A 22793-nucleotide genomic window follows, 5' to 3' on the forward strand; every position below is an offset into this window, starting at 1 on the left:
AAGCATTAATGGAAGATAAATAAGAACCATCCACAATGTACTGTTGTTGCTTGAGTGGCAAAGTGCAACAGGCATGTAACTCCATTTTTATTCACGGCTTGTTGCTTTGTTGTTGTTTCTTATGGCACTTGCCATGGACAAGCCCGCTGTTACGAAGACAGCGATTTTAAGTCGGTGGAGGAGCGTCTCTTGTTTTTAAAGTAGCGCCAACTAGGGCCAAGAATGCGACTTAACTATTCACGCATCACTCATTCGCTTTCACAACTTCTTTTTACAGGAGGGCACATTCACACATCTCACCGATAGAACAACGGAGGAACAACCATGCCCAAATCGGGACTGATTAAACCCAGGACGCCCAAATCACGGGGAAGACGCGCTACCCTATGTCAGGTTGCCGTCTCACTGCTTGTACATATTAGCATATGAATTAAAAACATATATAAGCTAATGAGAAAATATGAGTTAAAATTAAAATAATGACTATTTTTTTATGATATTAGAAAAGCTAGTATTTCCCCAATGAAGTAGCCTGACGACTTATCTTACTTGGTCTGTTTAATCAGTCAAGAATTCAACGATAAAAGGTAAAGCGGGACACTCTCAAATTACTTTACGTTCTTGGGTGTTGTTTGAGGAAGGGCCCTGAATAGGAAGGTATACTGAATTGAAAACAATATACATAATTTAAAAATATTCATGCACACATTTAAATTTTTATGCTTTATTAAAAAGTTATCGAGAGGAGTATGTTATCAAGTAGTCTTTCCATAAATCTTTCAGACGAATAATGTTCAGAAAGACATTCAACTCAGTATTAAATTGATTATCTTAAAGATTGAAGGGCTGACAGAATTTCGTCAGCTGATGGTCAGGATAATGTAAATAAGAATAAAATATGTTTCTCTTCTAGCTTTTTTTACAGTCTTTGTACTCATAATATATATGCTACCATCTCTTTGATTAATAGGTGTATGACACATTGTTTTTATTTGTCTTCTAATCTGCGTCGACATTGAACCAGACTTCAAAATCTTCTTTGGAAATTCTGGTGATTTTTCATTGAAGCAGAGTCATCTTCTTGATTGATCCTAATAAAGCTCCATGCTGAATCGCTGGGCACCGAAATTGTTGATTACTAGAACCGACAGAATTTCTATACAATTAGATACAGAGTATTTTTTCCTCGTTGTTTTGATCAGAACAACCGGTTGTTAACTGAGGTTACTACAAGCGGTGTCTATTAAAGTATAAACTCTTGTACGGGCATGTGATGCAACAATAAAAGCCATGAAAAAAAATAAAAAAAATTAGAAAAAGTCACGTGGGAGGAAAAATGCACCCCAGAGATATTAAAAATCACTCACGCCTAAAGAGAAATTTTATTTATTTATAGCACTACTCTTTACAAAGTACAAAAATTCCTTTTCCTTGAATTCCTCCAAAATTGATAATTAAATTTTAATTATTTTTCGGTCCTTAATCTTAAGAGAATTAGAGGGTATTTTCATTTTCACACATACACAAAAATTATTTTGATCAGAGCAACCGATTGATCGTTACAACTGGGATTGATTACTACAGTCAGTAATCAATTATTTTATTTATATTTGTAAAGGAACTGATTTTTAGATTCCATGCTTTCGAAAACAATGAATTATGAACCATTTTAAAAAATCAAGGTGTTTAAAAAGTGACCAACAAGTTCTTAAAAATGTTTCAGTATTTTTGAAGTTAAAAAACACCCTTTATTTAAAATTTATTCGTATTATGGAAGTTTATTTTACTTAAATTTCCCCTATTTTTGATTATAAATTCTCAAAAGTTTATTATTATAACAGATACGCTTTATCTGGATTTTATATTAATATGTGTATTATATATTTAGCTACTCTTGTGATGCAAGTTAAAAATGAATGCTTAAAATCACAGGAATTATTTCCACATATCCTGCTCTTTTAATATGAAAATTGCTTTTTAATCCTAAAAATAAAAAAAAAATGATATTAAAAAAATATATTTCCTGTGTGCTTTGTAAATATAGATACATAATATCTAAATTTCAACAACATTTTTCTATCGCTTTGATATCTTGACCTTTTATTTTCGTGGAAATTTGACAAAAGAGTATCTACCAGGATTTGTACAGAAATTGAAGGTTAGTTGATGTAAAACCTATTTCATCAAAAGAAGAGAAACAATATTGTGTTAGGAAATTCTACTCATTTCACCATGTAATCAGTGACGTAAAAAACATTAACAATTTCCTTATCATGAATTAAAAAAAAAAAAAAAAAACAGAAGTAAAAGTAAATGATTTCTTGATAATCGTCATTGTATTGCAAGCAACTACAGAATATAATCAAATATCGTTATATGTTGAGTACTTATTCCTGCCACGGAAAACAGCCATGGAGCCAGCCAACCAGATCCGAGCAAAAAACATGAAATTACTGGTGAGAGAATGTTCCAATAAATCTTTTGAATATAAATATGGATAAAAAGTGATGAAATAATATTGTCTTTAAATGAAATTAATTAAATATTCAACTGCTCCAAAATACTACGGCTTGAATAGGATGATACGAGATATTCGGAGAGCCGAAAATTTATTCTACAAAATTAATATAAAATTGTGCTTCTGGGTAAGTGAAAAAATTGCAATGAATTTGTGACCTTTTGATTCGATAATTCTTTTTACTTTAATGGTTCATTATTTTATTTTTTATATACAGTGAAAAAAGAAGCATGCTAAATATTTTTCAATAAAAATTATTCAGCAATATAATATTGCTAACTTTATGATATATTAATTGCATAAAAAATACTTGATTTGTTTCACTAATTCCCTATCCTCAGATATTATGTAAATACTACATAATGATACCAAATTAATCCGAAATAATGACTTATTTATATATTCTATTTATAGAAACAATACCCTCTCTTTAATAATATCACAAAAAATGGAATTTTTTTATGTGGGTTTAATTTTAATTTTACTAACGTCCAGTTTTGAAACACTAGAATTATGTTTCGACGGAATATGTAATTTTTAATCCTAATCATATGACGATATTGAGTCTAAATGTTCATAACGAAATTTCAGCTCCATACTAATTGAAGAAAATTTGGCTAGATGGATTTAATAGATACTGGGACCTTATGCACGGTATATTTTATAGACAAGAATATCTCAAAAGTTACATCTCTGGCAGAAATTGTTATGTGGTGCTATTGATTTTTTTATATTATTTTGGATAAAAAAAATTTAAGCATAGACTTGTCTATCTCTCAGCTTAAGTGTAGGACCTATATATAAAGCCTGTAAATTTTCTTAAGAAGAATAATTTTTATTAAGAATGTACTCAGTTAAAAACGCCCTTGCCTGAGTTTTTTAATTTTAAAATCATAATTCAAGTAATATGTAATATTTAGTCATAATATAGTAAATATATATCAGCATTTTATTTAATATTTTTACCGCCATTATAAAAAAAATATTTCCTTGAAAGAAATATAGATTGAATTTCAATCAATTTATAATCCTTCCTCTTAAACTTCTCACTTTGTAAGCTTAGTTATTAAATTCCTTTGCTATGTTATTTCTCTGAAAAATATTTGTAGCACTATCACCAATTACTCAAAAATTATTTTAGATCAAAATCGATTGTTAATTAAAATTTACACTTTAAGTTGAAAGTTTAAATAAAAGAGGAAGATTAGAATGATAAAAAATATGTATCAGGCATAAACACAATTATTAAGGCATAATATAATTATACATAAATTGTTAAATCAATTATTGGATTATTTAATTTAAGGTAGTCTACTTCTAAGGGACACTAAGACAACAGAGGAGCTGTCTTGTACAAACCGAAGTAATATCATATATATGCTGGAAAGTTATATATGTATCTAAAGAGACTCTATACATAAATTTTCCAAAATAGAAGTGAATAATCTTCAAATTCCCTAGATATGATTACTTGGCAATAATATAATCGAATAGTTTAACTCAATAATTTATGATAAATAAGATATCAATGCACTTTATATAAATAAAATTATTAATAAAATTAATTTTTGGGAAAAAAAGCAGAAATTTAGCTCTGCAAATTGATCTTGCAGTTTATTAAAAACACACATTTAATACATGTTTAGCAATCCATTCTTGTCTTTTGTCGATATGGATTTGTAACACAGAAATTTCCTTAATTTTTCTTTGGTTGCTATTTCAATGAAAAGTTGTTATTTAAACCTAGTCCCAGGATATGTTTCAAACTGAAAAAAAAAAAACCTGTTTATTTACGACAGAAAAAGTTGATTTACGGTGCCAGCGACAACTTTGCAGATTATTTTTACTTTCTCATAAAAGAAGTATTGAAAAAAACATTGAATTGGAAACGTCAAAAAAATTCGAACTTGCGATTTTGATGAATTTTCCTATTTTAGACTTCTGTGACTTCGAAAAACACATTTTTGGCATTAAGTCTGTCTATCTGTAACAAAGATAATTATAAAAAGACAACGTTTTAAACTAAACATAGAAATTTGATTCATGGTCTTTGCACCAAATTTGTAGATTTCTGTCAAATTTTGAGCAAAATCTATTAAGATAAAGTCTTTCTGCTCAGCTGTTCGAATATAAGTTAACTGAAAAATGAAGAGAAAGCTAGATGAATGAAATTCGGAACACAGATTTAACATCCTTAGTGTAGATACCTATCAAATTTTGACTATCATTTGGTCTGTAGTTTGGTTTCAGAAGCATGTAAACGCAATGATTTAAACATATGAAATTTGATAATGCAATTTATTTATTGAAGTATCAAATTGTAGTTCTGTGTCAAATTTTGGTTTCAATCGGATGAGAAGAAATTTGTCTAAAATAAAAACTCACTTTTATTAGAGAGTTTGCGAAAAAGTTTTGGGATGACCACTCTTGCTGTGTCTTATATTTGTGGCCGGAACTAGCAAAATCTGAAAATCAAATAGGCAACTAACATGACTGCTTAGTGCAGATTGCTGAATGAAACATATTAGATATATTTTTATGGTTACGAATTGGAATGAGCAAAGTGCCAGCCTATTATCGATTTCAGAAACATGAACATTGCTGGCAGCTGTTTTGGTGTAAATTATGCATCTGGAAAAATGCTTTAAATCTATTTGTGACTTTCTTTCCATTTTTATTCTCTTTTCAGGCCAGCAGCATTGTTGTCCTATTCACCCTTTCAAAGCCCGTATGTTTTGTTGAAGCTCAAGATGACACAATAGACGCAATTGCCGACTGCTGCGACAATGCAGCTGTAAACTCAGGTTGGGACGGGAGCTGGGATTGGTCTTTTTGGGGAGGGCTTCAAGGATGGCTTCGGATATGGATTCGACTATCATTTTGATTGACCTAATTATGATCATAACTAAACTGTTTCATAATGCTCTAAAATTCTGATTGGTAAGATATCACTTCCTTTCTTAGCTTTATTTTATTTAGAGTGTATATTAAGATATTTTAAAGCTGTATATTAAAATGGCTGCAGATTGGTTATTTTTGTTTAATAACCTCGTAACAGTTATTTTTTTAAAAAAAGGCAAGGACCCTATAATATCAAAAAGGAATTAAATGTAATTTTTTAGTGAAACCTTTGAATGTCTACTGCCAAATATCTTACTTAGATATATAACGTTACTAAATGAGTTATAAGACTTATAATACTTTACAATTTTACCTTTTAACAAATTAATTAATAAACATTTAAATTAATAAAGCAAACGTAAGACTAAATGAATAATATTTTCGTTCTTCATTTGGGCATTCCATATGGTAAAAACTGATTATTATGGGTTTAATAAGCGAGCCATTGGGATTCGAATTCAATACAGTATAACTAAAGAAAAAGGATCATTAATGTATCTTGATTTTTAGAAGGCGACTTAGGAGGGTTTTGTGCATGATAGGCTGTAACAGGACGAACAACAGCTTCAGGATCAGGAGGGATAAGTCAAAACGTCAGAACTGGTTATTATAGGTTTGGTAAGCAGACCATTGTTTTTCATATCCACTACAAAATCACTAAAGAAAAGAAATGTTTGGAAAGTTTTCAAGAGTGTGAATCACTCTTAGCAGGATTCTGAAAAGAATAACCTGGGGCAGAACGAACAACAGCTCCAGGATTAATAGGAATAAGCTGATTGGTCAGAACTGGTTGTTATAAGTTTGGTAAGCAAACAATTGTAATCCAAATTCACTACATGATCACAGAAGAAAACGGATCATTAGGAGAACTTGATATTTGTGAAGATGTGTTAGCGGGACTCAGATTAGGATAAACTGGGGCTGGATGAACAACTGCTTCAGGATCAGGAGGAATAAGCCAAATGGTCAGAATTAGTTGCTATAAGTTTAGTAAGCAAATCAGTGTAGTTCAAATTCACTACAGTATCACTAAAAAAAGGATCATTACGAGAACTTGTGATTTTTTTTAAGACTTCTTGGCAGGATTTGGAGTATGATAAGCTGAGGCAGGATAAACAACAGCTCTAAGGTCAGGAAGAATAAGTCAAATGGTCACAAATGATTTTTATAGGTTTAGTAAGCAAACCAATGTGGTTCAAATTCATTACAGGATCACTGAAGAAAAAGGATCATTAGAAGAGCTTGATTTTTTTAAAGAGCAGGTTTCTGAGTAGAATAACCTGGAGCAGAGCGCAAAGCAGCTTCAAGATTCAGAACAAATAAGCCAAATGGTCAGAACTGATTTAATAGGTTTTGTAAGCAAATCATTGCGGTTCAAATTCACTACAGTATCACTGAAAAAAAAGAAAAAAAGATCATTAGGAGAGTTTGATTTTTGGGAGGGAGTCTTAGCAGGATTTTGAGTAGGATAAGCTGGGACGAACAACAGTTCTAAGATCAGGAGGAATAATCCATGCGGTCAGAATTGGTTGTTATAAAGTTTGTAAGCAAGTCATTGCGCTTCCAATTCACTACAGCATCGGTGAAAAAAAAAAGGATCATTAGGAGAGCTTGATTTTTGCTAGGGATTTTTAGCAGGATTTTGAGAAGGATATGTTGCGACAGGACGAACAGCAGTGTGAGGAGGAATAATAGCTTTGGTAGAGGGAACAACTTCTGATTGTCTTCTTAAAATATTCATATAAGTAGGAATGTAATAACAATGTAAGAATCGAAAGCAACAGAAGTAGTAGAAATGGTAGCAGGAATCCAATTTCTGCTTGCTATATATAGCGTAAGCAAATCTTTCTCAATAAATAATTAAATAATTTATTTTAGTATTTGAAAAATATATTTTATTCCACAAATCCATCTTGTTTGATTATAGTTTGTTAATTATCTTAATATTTATTTGATTGATAATGAACTTATATATTTCTTTTGGAACACTCCCGAGTATCCGGCTTAATGTGGCGGAAGGGTAGACCGGATAACAAAAAAGCCGGATAGGCCGGAGTTCGATGAACTCATTTCTCTGCCCACCAATACCAGAAGAAAGTTTTTATACCAAAACCTACTGTTATAATACGTATTTTCACACTTCTTTTACCGGCGTCCTTGCATGGGGGTTGTGCGTCTTCCCCGTGTTCTGAGCTTTCTGGGTTCGAGTCCCGGTTCGGGAACGGCTGTTCTTCTGTTTTATCTGTGAATTGTATTAATGTGCCCTCCTATAAAAAGGGGTTGTGCAAGCGAATGAGTGATGCGTGAGTGGCAAAGCCGTACTATTGGCCCTCATTTTCGTTACTAAAACAAGAGAGGCACCCCCTATCAGCTTAGATCGCTGTCTTCGCAACAGCGGGTTTGTCCAAGTGCCATAAGAAACAACAACAAAACAACACTTCTTACTGAATACTAAACCCTCCATTTCAACATGGTTTTTCTTACTTTTGTTTCACTTCCACCAGCTTATGCAACACACTACTTTTCAATTTCTGCTCTATTTTTTCCAGTCCCCCAATGTACTTTTCCCAACTTCTTTCTCCGAAGCTATATTTCTTGCTATTACACCAGAGTTTAGTCGCTGTATAGCGCGTTATTTCTCCTCCACAGCCACTACAACTTTTTTTCCTTTATCATCCACTTTGAAATTTTCATTGTGGCACACTTAAAAAAAAATATTAAGCATACCCCCAAGAACAGTTTACGAATACTGTACGTACTGTACAGTTATAATCAGGAACAGCGGTAACAACTGAGGTCCGTTACACAATGAACAACGAGCAGAACGCTGCTCTCTCTCTGTGACAACTTGTATTTTGCACACGACACATCGTACCAGACACCCTCTTCCCGTGCCTTCGTAATGTTGCCAATGCAATGTCTTACCTTCCTCTTTTAATTACGATAAAAGAAAATTATGTCCGATGGTACGGAAGCCGGATAGCCACGAACCGGATACTCGGGAATGTAATGTATAACTAAACATATTTTAGGTCAAATATTTTTGTAAAAGTTTATGATTTAACGTAGATTTAACTGAGATACGAGTCAGGAAAAACCATTTCTTTCTGAATTTTTTCCTAAATTTTCAAACAAACAATATATATATATATATATATTGTTTATAACAACAAACAAAACAAACTCATATATAAACAAAAGATAAACAAACAAAACAATATATATATATATATATATATATATATATATATATATATATATATATATATATATATATATATATATATCGCAACAGTTAAACTTTTTCCTAGGATAAGGATTCCTTATACTACTTTTAAATTAGAATTCCTATATGATTTGATCATGTTTACAACATGAGATATTATTGCAATATATATATTCGATTCTCTGCTTTAGATGTCGAAACTAGATCTAAAATGCTTTATTATGTATAAATACGTTAAAGTGTCGAATGGAGAATATACTTTCTGGTTTATTGATTATTATGATCGTTTGAAGTTGGTTTTACTCAAGTAAATATGAGTTGTCCACTTTATGAGTAATATTTATGTCGTAGAAACCGATAAAATTTAGGCTAATGAGCAAAAAGGGCAACTTTTTAAAGTCAACTAGAATTTCTGCGATTCAAGACATCATAGAATAAAAAACAACCTTTTGAAAACTTACTAATTTAAATGACGTTATTATTTTCTTAAAAGGACTCTATACAAATTGAAGAAAATAAGGAGAAAGAAAAATATTCTGCATTCTTTTAATTTTTCGAGAGTTTTTTTTTTAAATGTTAAAATTACTTTTTTTTTCAGGCAACATTACAGTGTTTCAGAAAATGGAAAATCAATATGCTGGGAAAGATCATGACTTCCGACTTCATTGGAGATATTTTCTATTAAACAATTGGAAATAAAATTTTACTGAATTTTTACATTTTTGAAGTTTTCTATCTTTTAGAAATTCGATTGTCTGTACAAAATTCAACCTGAATAATACCAGCATCAAATATATAATTCCTCTCATAAAATTGATAGAAGAATTTTTTGAAAACACCTTTTTTAGCACTGTTTTTAAAACTAAATTCTGAATTTAATTAAATTTCTTCTTTTTAATTTATAAATCATTAATTATTTCAATACAATGTAAACACTTTCTGACAAACTTAGTATTACTTGGCTACATTCGTATGGAATGAAATTTGAGGTATCGTTTTCATTTCATATTCGAGATATCGTCATTCGATCTTACGTCAGAATCTCAATGTACATTTCAAAACAACTTACAACTTGTACAAGTACAACTTGTGACTTACATAGATGTAAATAAACAAGTTGTGGATTGAAATATGTTTTTGCAATTTCCTAACAGAAATTCTCTTTATTCCCTAGTTTAAAAACAGTGAAATACAGGTTATTAAAATTTCTAAGTGCAAAATAAACAACATTATTAATAATAAAGGAAAAAAGCGTTAATCTATATATCTACATGGAAATAATACGCCAAAGAAATACCCGAATTTTATTTTTATGATATGAAATCATTTATAGCAAGGAACAATTCCCCAACGTAAAAATTGATTGCAAAGTCTTTAAATACACCTGTAGCAACAATAGATAAAATAATAAAGCAAGATTTACAAATACAAAAGCTAAAATTATAGTGTTCACTAACTTTTATGGAGGCATATGGCTCAATGTAGAGTAGTTCCTTGCACTCTGTATTGAAATTATTTAATAGATGATAAATAGCAATACGCAGTGACCCTTGACCAAGCATGGGTTTACATAAATGACTGCAACAAAACTATGTCCAGTTCACATTGAAAACAAAGAAAAACTACATTGTATTTTTTGTATTTTTTTAAGTTTAATCTCCTGAACATTTTAATCGATTTCATAACATTTTGCATCTTTTTTACGCAGCTTTGTAATTTACAGTATATGTCTATGATCAATATTTAAGATATAAAAGCCATGGTAAAGAGTTTTGAGACACCCTGTATATATCTTATAGATGGTTGGCATGATTAAATTAATAATATTAATATGGTTGGTGAACACATATAGTTCCTTAATATTTTCATTACTTCATTATCATTTAATAAATTAATTTTAAGCATAGTTTGATTTCAAAAGAATAGAACCAGCTTGTAAAAAATTTGAGAGAAAACTATATTTTTCATAATTTTTAAAAACCGAATTATGAATAATCTTAAATGACTAGAGGGAGTATTCTCTTCAAACCTTTCTCGTATACGCTGTAATAAAGGTATTATCACAAATAATATCTTGTATGGCATCCGCGTACAATAATTATGAAGTACTAATTTTTTGGCTTGAATTCAGTATTTTCATTGAATCTATCGTTTTATCCTTGGCGAGTTTTTTGACGATTACTCACTAGCATGCGGATAATAGTATCCGGGAATGGAATTTGTGTTTTAGATGCGTTTTACCCAATCGATTAAAACAAAATTTTGACACAAAGATATATTTGTAGTCACAAAGACAAACCAAATTTGATATATTTAAGAGACAGAGTTTTTGCGTTATCATGTTTACATATTTTTGAAAGTACAGACACACAGACGATCAATCCCTTTTTGGATTTGGCACAAACTTTGATAAATATCCACACTATACATGTTAAATCTGCGTACCAAATTTCATCTATTTAGCTCTCATCGTTTTATAGTAAGTTTAATTTACATTTAAACAGCCCGACCGACAGACTTTTTCTGAATAGATTGTGCTCAAAATTTGATAGAAATATTCAAATTTTGTGTAAATATCACATGCCAAATTTCATCAGTCTAGCTCAAAATATTTTTGATTTATCCTTATCATAGACCAGTAGACAGACAGACGGAAGTTTTTCAAAATTGTTTCTTTTCGCTTTCAAGGCTGTCTAAATTGTGGCAATTCCGTCAAAATCACGGACATCAAATCATCATTTTTGACGATTGCTGTACATCCTTTATACTTTATAGACGATAAAATAATAATTCTAAAACAATATATAGTGACTTATTAAATACTTTCTTATCAATTTCAAAACTGATAAAATCGTGTTTTCATGTACACTTTTTTGTTAATTTGCTTGGAAAATGAGATTATTTTGTGTTGTATTGCCTTCATTAATTTAATTTATTATCATAAGTTTTATTAAATTTTGTGATGACATATTACTTATCTAAAAGTAGTTACGCTCTTAGCATAAAAAGGAATACAAACACCTTCAAGTATTTTTATACATATCTAGCTCTTTTAATTTGCAAATGCGTTTTCCCATTTAAAAAAATAATCAATTATTTCGAGAAGTAAAAGTTTTCATTCACGGGGCAATTTATAAACATTGATGGATCACCATTAATTTTTTTCCAGAATTTTTACAATTATCACTTTTTTCTGAACTATTTATTTTTGGAAACATGTAAATTAATGTCTTCCAAGATTTCTATAGAAAATTAAATTTACAGAAATGAAATCTAAAACGGATTTAATTAAAATAACTGAAATTTTATTGTTATTTCTTTTTTTGTCTCATTATAATTAAAAATATTTAGCAGGAAGAAATCATGCTTAATATATGCCTGTACTGTTTATTTCATCGTATAAACAATAAGGTGTGAAACTTGTATTTTCATCATAATGAATTCTTAAAATAAAGTCAATTTATTTATTTGTTCTCCATTATGATATAAACAATTGTCTGTATAAATTCCAGCTTCATCATTAGTACATTATTTAAGCTTGCCATAGAAAATAGTTATCAAGCCAGCCCAATTGTGAAAATATGCAGTTTTTGGTAAGTAAAATAATAATTTAAAAAATGTAAAATATTTTAATAAATATTTTGTAATATTAATAGAGTTACAGATAAAAATAACTTAAAAATAATATCGCCTTTAAATGAAATTAAAATTCAATTACTACAAACTGCCACCTTACAATATCATCATATATAGAAAATACATTCACACAATGAAGTGACTCCAGGAATTGAATATTTGTTAAAGCAGTAAAAAATATGACTGTTTGCGGAACATTATATACAAACTTGTAACAAACTTCTGATTTGTGATATATCTTTTTACTTTCTCGTATATGTATTATAGAGAAAGTATAGTAATTGTCAAAAAATCCAAATTCGAGATTTTGACGAATCTCCACGCTTTAGACTTCCCTGAGGTCGGAAAACACATTTTTGGAAAATGCCCGTCTGCCTGTGACAAAGATAAATCAAAGACACTTTCAGCTAGACGGATGGGATTTAGTATATGATTTTTATACCAAATTTGTAGATTTCTGTTAAATTGTGAGCCAAATCCGTTCTGAGGAAGTCCGTCTGTTCGGCTGTTCGAATATAAGTTAACACGATTACTACAAAACGGAGAGATCAAGACAGATAAAATTCGGTACACAGATTTCATATCTATAGAGTAGACACGAATTAAATTTTGAAACAAGATGGGATTGACTGCTTGTCATCCCCATCATGACATGTAAACACAATAATTCACAAACGGAATGATTTAAATATATCAAATCTGGTATAGAATTTTGTGGCTATAGGTACATAAAATCTGTGTAAAATCTTTGTTTCAGTCAGTTGATAAAAACGCGTCTAATACACAGATTCGATTTTCAAATACTATTTACTGCATACTAGGGAGCAATCGCCAAGGATGGCACGATAGATTCAGTAAAAATGGTAAATTCACGCACAAGGTTAATATTTCGTAGCTCTTATACGCCATGTAAGACAATGTCTGGAATAACACCTATTTTAGAGAGTATGCGAGGAAGCTTTGGGACGATCATTCCCACTGGTTATTTAAATACTTTGTTATATACTTTCTTATATAGAGTGAAACAAGAAGAATACTAAATATTCTTTTTTGCTTTATAATAAAATACAGTACACACCCGAGTATCCGGTTCGTGATTATCCAGGCCTACTTTTCTCTTACCATAATTAAATGAGGAAAGCAGGGCAATCTTGTATTGGCAACATTGTCAAGGCATTGGAAGCAGGTGTCCTACGCTCCTCCTATGAGTCGTGTGCAAATTACAAGTTGTGACATGAAAAGAGCAGCCTTCTGCTCGTTGTTCATGTTTTATCAGTGCGTAACGGGCCTCAATTGTTGCCGCTGTTTCTGATCATAATTCCACAGTATGTACAGTATTCGCAAATTGTTTTTAGAGTATGCTTAACGATTTTTTAAGTCTGTCACAGTGAAGATCACAGAATTTACGTTAAAATGGGAACAGTTTATATCCTTTATCTTTTCTCTAATAAATTTTAGAAACGTGCGGTGCAGTATATAAAAATGTATAAACTACCAGTACAAAGCCTTTTATTTTAAATAGACACGTTACAGGCAATTGCTTGTATGATGCGCTTGGCTGCTGCCGCGTTTACATTCTACGTGGCTTGAGATAAACGGTGAGTTTACTACTCAATATGAAGTGAGAAAATAAGTATTATAACATATAGTATAAAATAGTATATAGTTTTATAGTATAGAGTTTTGGTATAAAAATATATATAAAAACTTCGTCTTCTGGTTTTGTTGGGCAAAAAAATGAGTTCATAGAATTCCGGCCTATCCGGCTTTTTTGTTATCCTGTCTGCACTCTCACCACTTTAGGCCGGATACTCGCGAGTGTACTGTATAATGCTTCTTTTACTTTGAAATAAAGGATATAGAAGATTTGATACTTTAGAATAGAAATGTATTGTGACGGTTCTGGCCATCTAAGTTTATAATTCAAAGATTTACGACAAAAGAGAAGTGTTCCATCTTTCAATTCACAAAACGGCTATTAGCTCGAAAATAGTACTCGAAGTGGAAATCGGGAATTTGTAACCATAAAACCTCGACGTTATTAAGAGAAAATAAAAATCAACAGTGCTATTGGCAGGACTCATGTTCACTCGAATCTCATACTGCGCTTTCAAGAAAAATAAAAATAAAAAAAAGAGTTACTGTCATTTGTCTGGAACAGCTCAAGAAAAGGGTGCCCCAAAATGAATGCAAGATTTGAATTTCCTACCACTCGTGCAGTAAAATGTTGGCAACTCTATTAAAAAACCATTTGATAGCTGATAGCTTAGGGTTCATAAAAATAGAGCTTTACGCAATGGAACAACATATTAATTCAAGATTTGAATTGAATGAAAAACACAGTTTCTTTTTTTAAACTGTTATATTTTTACTGAATCGAAAAGTACATAGAATAGGGTTATGTATGGAATAACACATAGGACAAATGGTCTTCACGGCTTTGCTGACACATGTGCACTCTTTTATGCAAATTTTCCATGGCCATTTAGCATAAATGTGGTCTGAATTTCGTTGACGCAGCGTTGAATTTCCTCCTTCAATGCATCGTGTTTGTGGGCTCGTTGGCATGAACATTTGACTTCAAATAACCCCATAAAAAAATCCAATGGTCTTAAATCACACGAACTAGGGCGAGATCACAATTTTTCGAACTGTTGCCACCCAGACTTTCACTATTTTTGAAATACTTTTCATTGAAAACACGTTATTCTATTGTGTAACGCTCCATTTTTACTTAAACTATTTACTGTCAAATAATTTTTTAATAGGATTGCCAGCACTTTGCTGCAGGAATAGTGACAAATTCAAATCTTCCTTTAATTTTGGGACGCCCTTTATTAAAATAAATTTCATGTGTGTGTCTTTTTTTGATTTTTTTTTAATTCTTTTTTGCAGATTTACAGCTTTTTTGTACTATTCTTCCTTTCAAAATATCTATGCTTTGTTGACGCCATGGCTATCCCTGGTGGTGAAGAAGAGTGGGGATATCCAATTCTGGGATGGCCTCATTGGGTCGGGTACACTTCTTACATGAATGATCCTGTTCATTTTTATGACTATGGTCACAAGTAAATTTTTTCCTGATGTTGGAAAATTCAGTTTGGTAAGAAATAACTTTCATTTCTTTAAACACAACTAACTAGAGATTCGGAGGTTGCATATTAAAACAAATGCGGATATTCTACATTTGTAGCACGCACTGAAGTATGTTAAATGCAATTTTGAATCCATTGAATCTATTTTATTGTATGATATTAACCCTCCAAGCGGCAAGCCCGGAAAAAGACGGAATCTTTTCTCCCTTCAAAACGGCGTACCCGTCTATAGACGGAAACAAAAACTCCCTTAAAACTGTCACTGCCCCTATTTTTACGGGTTCCAGTTTTTCCCTACCCCCAATCTCAAGCTGTGAGATAATGAGAAGGGAATGTGAGATAAGGAAAAATGAATCGTTATCAGTGGGCAATATAATTGATGTTTTCCTGCTCGCGTCTTTTTGAGCATTTTAAAATCTTGCTTGCGTTCTGAGGCGTTACTTTTGAGATTTTGATAATAATTACGTATCTAAAATGAAATTTAAATAACGAGAATAAAATTGAAAGTATGAAAATATATACCTGGAATGAATACATACATAAACGTATTATTATTAATAATTTGAAACATAAGATTTTAAAGCTTTCTAGCATAAGAAAATAGTTAATGTAAAAAATAAATAAAAAATATATAATTAAAATTTGACAAGTTTCTTTTTTATAGCGTGCTTTCATTTAAGGATTTTAGAATTGACATTGCTTATGCAACTTATTTTTGGAAATAAGACACTAAACTTATTTACAGAATTTACTTAACGAACGAAACTTTTTAACTTTTAATGAATTATTTTTTTTAGTGTTCATTAATAAGTGTATTTCAAAACGGGGAGATATATAGAACCAATATATTAAAGTGCGATTTTTCGGAAAGATTAGTATTCGTTACATTAAATCCTTATTTTTATAACATAATAAACTATATATGAAAATTGAATATTTGTTTCATTCTTTAAACTTTATAGAATTTCACATTCTGACGAATTCGAACAAAAATGTAAGCATTGTAGAGATATAAGTTTCATTGTTTTTATATTTTTCCTCTGGTTTTTAATATTTTCAAAGTTAATATAAGCGCAGTTTTTAAAGGTTCTATTTTTTGTATCGAAATATTAATCTTATTTCACTGTACAATCTTATATATACATCGCACGATTCTGTTTATATGAAAGTGGTTTATATTGACATTTTTACTCTTAATGCTGAGTAATTTAATCCACGAATTTTAATCCACTTGAAAGTGAGCGAATGTGTGAGTTAAATGTGAGAATAAATAATTTTAAAATTGTTGCCATTATTTTAACTCCTTGATCTAATTTTATCTCATATGTTAGCATTTAAAAAATTTTTAATGTGTACAACTGGCATTTAGACTATTTTCTTCTCCTGTTTGGTCAATTCGAGTTCACTGGATGTGATTTTTAACAAACAAGATGGGATATGATCTTTGTTTTATTTTATTTTTGATCACGAGAGTAAAAAAAATTCGGAAACTCCCACTTCCATGTAATTTGAAATTCTTTATTCTTAATAACCTTTAGCCTCACATTTTCATTTTTTAAAAACAGAACTAGTTTGAACAAGGGTGTCAGACATGAAGGTCGCTTGCGAATATTTCTATTAAAGTAGCGAATATCTCTAATTATAATGAATATGAATGTTCGTATTGGCGATCTCCAGATCAAACTGTTTGACTTAGAGCGAACGCACTTCGCCATTAAATAATTAGAAAACTGTTAACGTTCACCTCGAGAGGAAATTTTCAAAATTTTAATTAAAACTTCTGTTAATTAAAAATTATTTAAAATTTTACCATTTATCAGCGATAAAATAAGAAATTATTCTAATATAATTTATACAATGTGTCATTTATACATTTGAATGTATCACCAAGAAAAATCATTCTTTGAGGTAAAATTAAGATCTTGAACTTTTAGTGTCTTATTTATTGAGATACTAATTATGGAGCATTCTCTTCAGCCACATGGTTTATTTGTATTTCAGTAAAGAAATTTTTACCCCTTTGCTTTTAGCTTAGATCTTTTTAACCTTTTAACTAAATCATCATCAATGGGTAAAAAGCCGGAATGAAATATAAGGATAACAATGAAAACGTTTAGTTTCAATTCAAAAATAAAATATATTTTTAAAATATGCTAAAATATTTTTAATTTAATTAAAAGTGGGGGAAAAAATTTGAATTCACAATTAATGTACAAATTATTTTTCTACTGTGATATTTTCGAATGAACTTTAAAATTTTAATAATTTTTATTAACCCTTTAAAGGGCCTTTTTTTCCTAGTCATGTTGGAGTAAAATGTTTTTAAAATTAAGATTGGCCTAGGAAAAGTAATTCATTCAACTTATTAGATCAGTTTAATCTGATTTATTAATTAATTTTTCCAATTAATAACTAAGAAATAAATCAAGACACTTCATTTTATTTGAGATAAGCAATTGAAACCTCTAACCTACAATTGAAACCTTACTGAAAAATTCGTAAGAATTTATGCCAACTTACATAATTTTATTCAAAAATTGTTGAATTTGGTGATGAGCATACTTCCCTTGTCCCTTGAAAGGGTTAATTAAAATTTTAAAGAAATGATTCCCACTGTCCAATGTATGTAGATGCAGATTTTGGTAATTCTATTTCAAATTGTCTGGTCTGAAAAGTACCAATACAACCAGACAAGTAATGACACACACACTTGTCCATCTTTATTATTAACTTAGACGAATGTTTGTGCGTGGCGTCTATTAGATCTTCTATATATATCTTAGTGGAATATGCATCTTAGAAAATAAAAATGCGTAAAATGTTTTTTTTTTTGTTTTTTTTTCTGAAAATTTTTAAAAATTATGAATTAAAAATAAAATGAGATTTTGAAGTGTATTCCAGCATAACTTTCAAAATTATTACAGAATAAGAAGGAATTTTTGGTAATTTTTATTGAATAAGAGATATGAGAAATCATCTGAGTCATTTCAAAAATTAAAAAGAAATATTCAGTATATACATAAAACTTTATTGCTGAATGATTCTATTCCCTGTATTTAGAAATTTAATAAGCCTGATTGGCTTCAACAAAAAATGTTTTGCATTAATTGAAGTTTATTCACTCCCGTTTTAAATTAAGGGATTACTGTCAAGGAGCTGACAGAAAATTAAAAAAGTCTGCAATACAGAATGGTACAATGAGCCTGCAATAGTATGAATTATATGACTATCAAAATTTGAAATTTCAAGATGTTTTGCTGAAGAAAACATTTAATTAAAAATTTTATATTGGCTAGTAACCTCGACGTAACACATGTGCTGATCACCAAAAGCAATAAATAATGTAAAAGTAATAAGTAAAAAAGATCAATGCAACTGTATTTGCAAAGCTTTTAAATTCAGATTTTTCTTTTTAATGATTCGTTTACCCCACGGTTTGTCGTTATCCGATTGCAAAATAGTAAGAGCTTTGATTCTAACCCGAAAAACTTAAAACTGAGATTTTTCAAAAATTGTAATTTATTTTAAAACAGTACTTAATATTCTGTAGGAACTTGATTTGCAGGTATTCAAAAAATTCCAGTTGCAAATGGTTAATTATGAGTCTAAATAATTTGTATTATTTGAGTCATTTTTCCAGGCCAAATTTGTATCATGAATATTACAAAGAAATATTTTGACAATTATTTTTATTTGTTACAGTCATAAGGCGCATCGACCAGTTATTTCAGCATTACTGAATAACTGGCCAATTAAATATTGTACAGTATATTTAATTATAAAATTTTAATCATACAGATAAATACTGAAAATCGATATATTTGAAAGTGAAATATTGCATGAAATTCCCTAATTACACAATTTATATTTTTTTTTTGAATACTGAAGAAACAAAGTTATAACGTAGTGTTACTTATCACAATTAATGTTTTAAACACGCATTTTAAAATATTAAAATAAATTGGCAATGCGTTGAAAGGGTTTTTTTAAAAAATTAAATCACTTGCAGGTAATGTCGAGAAATAATTTCACAGTACTACGGAATAAAATAATTTGCGAAACATATTGCAATGAAAAAAATATTAGACGAGGACTTTCATTTTATAAAAACCAGACTAGTATCAAAATAAACATGATAATAACTTATTCCTAACATAAATTTTATGTATTGTTTTATAAAATAATCGAAAAACCTCTAAAAAAACCAATCACATTTTCGCATTTTCAATCGATGTTATTGTCAATCTCTTTCTAAGCACTGAAAGAAAAATGCTCTTAGAAATCGAAAGACTACGATAAGAAACACCTGCTACTCACAGCATGAAATTTGCTAATCACTTCCCACCTGCAGCGCTGAACTGACCGCAAAAGGGGAAAGCAATCTTTTTGACCAAACCGCGGCATTTTTAAGGTTGAACCTGTTATTCCGGCGTGCCGCTTTCGGTAAGGATAGCAATCTGAAAGCCGCCGCCAGGATGGTTAACAATATTCTAAATATTGAACAATATTGTTTAATATTGAATATTATCATATTATCCACACAGTATTGTACAATATTTTTGAATATTGAATAATATAATCTGATATAATATTACATTATTCACACAGTATTCTACAATATTGTTGAATATTGAATAATATAATATGATATTATATTATTCCCACAATGTTATACAATATTGTTGAATATTGAAAAATATGATATGATATTATTCCCACAATATTATACAATATTGTTGAATATTGAATAATATAATATGATATTATATTATTCCCATAATGTTATACAATATTGTTGAATATTGTAAAATATAATATAATATTTTATTCAAACAATATTGTGCATTGAGATGCTCTCTGGGCATTCATACTGAAGAATTTATCACGGGGCTTGAAAGAAATGTTTTGACTACAGTTTGTGAATGATGTGTTATTTGCTCGCGCCTGAAATGTTTCTTTTGAAACATAATGGAATAAATTTGAGATTAAATGCTTTTATATTTTTTTTCATTTAAATGAAGATTTGTTTAAAATAAAAATAGTAAATTCTATGAAAATTTTGAAATTAAAAAATAATAATTTACTTATTTATCTTGCCCTTATTAATATAATCCTTTCTTCCTTAATTCTTACTTTACACATATAATCCTGATAACCAATTTAAAGAAGAGTCTCTGACAATTACAAATTTATAATATTACTGAATAATTATAGAATATTTACTTCTAAATTTTTCTATTAGTTTTAATAACTTTTCTTTTCTTTTTTTTTTTTTGGTTATTTAACATTTTAATCTTTTTTGAGTATACATATAATTTTTCATAAATAAAGTTTGTATCTCTTAACTAAATACTTTATCATAGAATGAATTCCAATTTTTAGTTTTGGGGCATCATACCATCAATCTCTTTGGTCATACTGAAAAAAATGAATGTGTGTTGGCTCTCTTGTGACTAGATGGTTTGACTGTAGATAATTACAGTTACCGAATTAAAAGTTGGAAATATGCAAATTTCAACAATTTTTTTTCAAATGTTAATTATAATTAATAAAAACGTGTGCTTTATTTTGGTTCCGCATATTTTAAATATCATATTATTTAATATTGAAGCCTTGAATTATGAATTGTGAAGCATTTAGAATATTGTATTTTGGCTCAGCAGTTTTTCGTTTAACTTCATAAAATATTATTCCACAATAAATAAATTTTATCCTGTTTAAAAATTTAAAAATTTGAATGATACCATTTCAAATATTATATTTTTTTGAAATTTCGGCAATTAATTTTTTTTTGCCTAATTTTCCAATTATATTGTTGTTCAGAAATTCAAACAATTTTCTTTGTTTCATGAAATATTTAATGGCTTGATTTTCTTCCATTGTTGAAAACTTCCATTGAAATATTGGATAAAATACTTATACTCATCCATTATTATAAAATCGTATGAATACTATTTATCTCATGATATATGAACAAGAATGCGTTGTATATGAACATGCATGTCAACATACAGATAACTCAAACGCGCAGTTGCTTCAATTAGAGATGAGGATTATGATTTTATCTCCAGAAATATAAACATGTCTCGAATTTCATATTAAATTCATTAAGGATATCATATTTTGTATATACACTGAGTATTTATATGTCATAGCAATGACTGAAAAATTGAACGAGCTAATTGAAGGAATTTTACCATTAATCTACTATAAAATGGATGTCAAACTTTTAACCTATTTTTTTTAAAGCAAGAAGTAATATTCCAAATTTAATTGGTTTTCCGTAGTAAAATTGAAGTCAGGATCAAATTGCAAAATTAGAAGTAAATATACGTTGAAAGGGAAAGAATTATTGGCATTTTATTCCTTATGTATTTGGAATCTGTCTTTCTCAATCCGATATGATACTCTGAGATCAATATTTATGTCGTAGATATGGGGGTGAAGGTGCTTAGTGTGTGAAATTTGTATCTTTTCTTGGAATCAATAACATTTTGCAGTCTAAAAGTGTTAGCTAACAGTTTTGACATTATGTCATATCATAAAAATCTCAACATATGATAATATATGGGAAAATTTCTGATGATATTTTATTTTAAATTGAATTATAATCTTCATACATAAAATCTGTTTTTCAATGTTTTTCAAATCTTGTTTTAATTTAAGTTGTGTAATTTTAACTTTAACTAAGCTTGATTTTAACTTTAACTGAACTGCTAACGCCATCTAGTGTGGCGTTGACGTTAAGAAAGAATTCCTTCCTCAAGTTTTTATGTGTTGTTTTGTATGAAAATGTCTTTTATGTATTGCTTATAAGTATTGCTGTGATGCGATGTATCCGTGTGCTAAGGGCCCAAAAATAAAAGGGTATCAATTAACTTAGATAAGAGTATCTTCATCCAAATGCTCAAAAGGCATTTCACTCACGAATGCGACGTTACAGTTGAAAATATAAATCCTTAATCAATAGGTAAGTTTTGTAAATAGACAAATACTAAGTAATGTTTGTTTGTTATTATCGATTTCTTTATTTATATTGAAAAGAGTAAAAAGAAAGAAATACATTGCGTATTCAAAGAATATATTTGTTTTTTCTATTATTCTTATTTTAAAATGCTTCAATTTCTTTTTTCTTTTCAGGTAACATGATAGTAAATCAGAAAGTGGAAAATCAAAACACAGAGAGTGTGACTTGAAGCCCGTTTTAAAAACTTTGTTGTTAAACTATTGCAAATAAAAATAATTTCTTGAAATTTTATATTTGGATTTTTTTTTGTCTTCTAAAAATTTGCTTGTTTGTGGCCATATTATTTCTGATTTGAAATAGATGCCCATAATTTTTCTTTTTTTCATTTCTAAATAATCATGATTCAACAGGTAGTCAAAAAATGCAAAATATATCAGAAAAATTAGATCA

The 22793-nt window shown here is 29.5% G+C and overlaps 1 long non-coding RNA gene across 1 annotated transcript; it reads left to right on the forward strand.

Annotated features, from left to right (window-relative positions):
• Window positions 1-12152: 12152 nt before the first annotated feature.
• On the forward strand, window positions 12153-22622 carry LOC129976730 (uncharacterized). Its single transcript, XR_008785183.1, has 3 exons — window positions 12153-12238; window positions 15177-15384; window positions 22517-22622. It is a non-coding gene; the product is annotated as an uncharacterized LOC129976730 (long non-coding RNA).
• Window positions 22623-22793: the final 171 nt, after the last annotated feature.

The sequence above is a fragment of the Argiope bruennichi genome, chromosome 7 (genome assembly GCF_947563725.1).
Source record: "Argiope bruennichi chromosome 7, qqArgBrue1.1, whole genome shotgun sequence".
NCBI classification, from domain to species: domain Eukaryota; kingdom Metazoa; phylum Arthropoda; class Arachnida; order Araneae; family Araneidae; genus Argiope; species Argiope bruennichi.